A 2,413-nucleotide genomic window follows, 5' to 3' on the forward strand; every position below is an offset into this window, starting at 1 on the left:
TGCGGAAGTAAAAGAGATCTTGCCATTTCCTACTGCCTGGTGAGGCATGGCATCCTTATAGGAAATTAGGAATACTATGAATTATGGAATCTAGCTGTAAATGTTTTGGCAGCAGCTATGCAAACTAACTTAAACTGTTTAGGGAACAATTAACACCTCCAAGCCTGCTCCACTCAATACATTCACCACTGCAAATTGGGGAGATTAAATAAATGCATAGTAGAGAGATTTAATTCAACCCAGCTTTCTGGATGGAATTAAAATATTCTCAGAAATCTTCTTTTCTAATCAGTTATATCAGTTCCAATAGTGTGGATAAGGAGGGTCTCTTTGTCCTTTTGCTTGTTTATTTTGTACGTACAATATCCAGATTCCCCAGAACCATATGGCCTGTTTGCTATATTATGTTCCCTGGTCTAACCTGACTACTCATTCAATCTAATACCTGAATTGGGTTTTGTATGCTACCTGGTACCATTCAACTTGAAATAATATTTTCCTTAATCTATGAGACAGTCAAATAATGGGAGATTTTTTTTAAAGTAATCACTACATAAATTGTAGGTTAAATTTGCGAGAGCCCAACCTCTAAAGTGCCACATTAGATTTTTTTATAAAACTAGTTTTTAATTGCAACAATTATTCTGAGTTATGTGGGTCATCTATATGCACGTTATGCATACTGCAATCCAAAGAAATCTGGCTGTCCAGAAAGTGAAGAATGCAATTAAGAATAAGATCAGCTTCTAGATTCTAAATATTATGAATTGGTTTAGCCATCTCCCTCCCGGTTACCTAAATTCAATTGTTCATTTCAAAGGTTGTTACACATGTTTGAAGACCACTTTTTTTCTAACTATACCCTTTCCCATTTATATTACACAGTTCAAATATGAATTGTTTAACAAATATTTTCAGTTTAGTGTGAATTGGATTGGCGAGTGTTTCTCCTCTAGTCAGACACTTTTCTGAAGGAATTTACTGCTTTCTGGGCCCAGTTGAACAGCTTGTTTTCCAGGAGGAAATTCCACCTCACCTCACGGAACACACCTAGGGACATACCGATGTTTCTCTACTTACTGACTTTATTCAATGTTTCTTCCAACAGTCAGTCACTCCAAGTGTTATTGAAACCAAAATACTTTCACTTTTTTTGTCATTTAAGTTCCAAAAATTGGTGAGGACTTTTGAGATAATTTTCCATACACCAGATTACTTACAGAGCTCTGAAACAACTAAGATGATGATAATATATTTTCTATTTAGATGATATCCATTTTTAAAAGAATATACAGGGTTGACAAGAAAAAAAGAGAGAAAAAAAGAATATACAGGATGGGGCAAAACTAAGTTTACAGTTATATGAGAAACGCAGAGTTTACTTGTATTATTACTTATTAATTACTGTATTATTTTCCATACAAACAACTGTAAACCTACGTTTGCACCACCCTTTATGAAGACACTAGAATAATCACCCAGTTGACATTGACTTGAATAGATATTGGTGTCAAGGTAATGCAGACTTATTTTGATCTCTTTATTCAACTATTAGCCCCCAACTCTGAGGTCAAAGGGGTTGTCTGTCTTCTCAGAGATATAAACCCAGTATCTAGCACAATGTCCAGCTCATTAATAGTCTACAGTCAACAAATACTGAATATATATATATATATGAATGATGACTAGATTGATGGTGAAGCAATCACTTACTCCAATTATGAGGTCATGTTTACATTCAACTTGCCCATCCTCTCTCCCCACCATGCTTTTGTTTTCTCTGTGTGGGCCATGGTTCACTTTGTTTTACAATTTTCAAGCTTTGACTGACCTTATATTCAACTAAAGAAACATTTCTCAGATCATCATATGCTGTCTTCAGTTATTTGCAAATACAATGTAATGCACATATAATGAATTCACTCTCTGGAACAAGACAGCCCATGTTTACCATACCCAATGGAGATCTAGTGGAACTATTGTGACTCCATTGATTGTCTTGTCAATTTTACAGGGCCTTGATAGTTGGCCAGGTCAAATAGGCTTCGTAGTTCCTATCTTCTCACTAATAGTTAGAGTTATAAGTGAAATTTTTTTTTAAATGGTGCTTATTAAATTTAATGTCTAATGATGAAAATGGTGAATTGGATATGGAGAATGTAGCATTAGTATTTAAGAAATAGCAGATGCAGAAGCTACTAAAACCCTATTTCTTTAAGCATTTGTGAACCCGAATGTCCATATCCAATGAACACAAATTTGAAGCAAAGGTAATAACAGTACAAAGAATCCTATACAATAAAAGCCTAATATGCAAATTGACTGAATGACAGAAGACCGGCAGAATGACCAGTCGCTATGATGCGCACTGACCACCAGGGGGCAGACGCTCAACACAGGAGCTGCCTCTAGC

Source organism: Myotis yumanensis, unplaced genomic scaffold (genome assembly GCF_028538775.1).
Source record: "Myotis yumanensis isolate MYYU_CA2020_CCGP unplaced genomic scaffold, mMyoYum1.0.hap1 SCAF_9, whole genome shotgun sequence".
NCBI classification, from domain to species: domain Eukaryota; kingdom Metazoa; phylum Chordata; class Mammalia; order Chiroptera; family Vespertilionidae; genus Myotis; species Myotis yumanensis.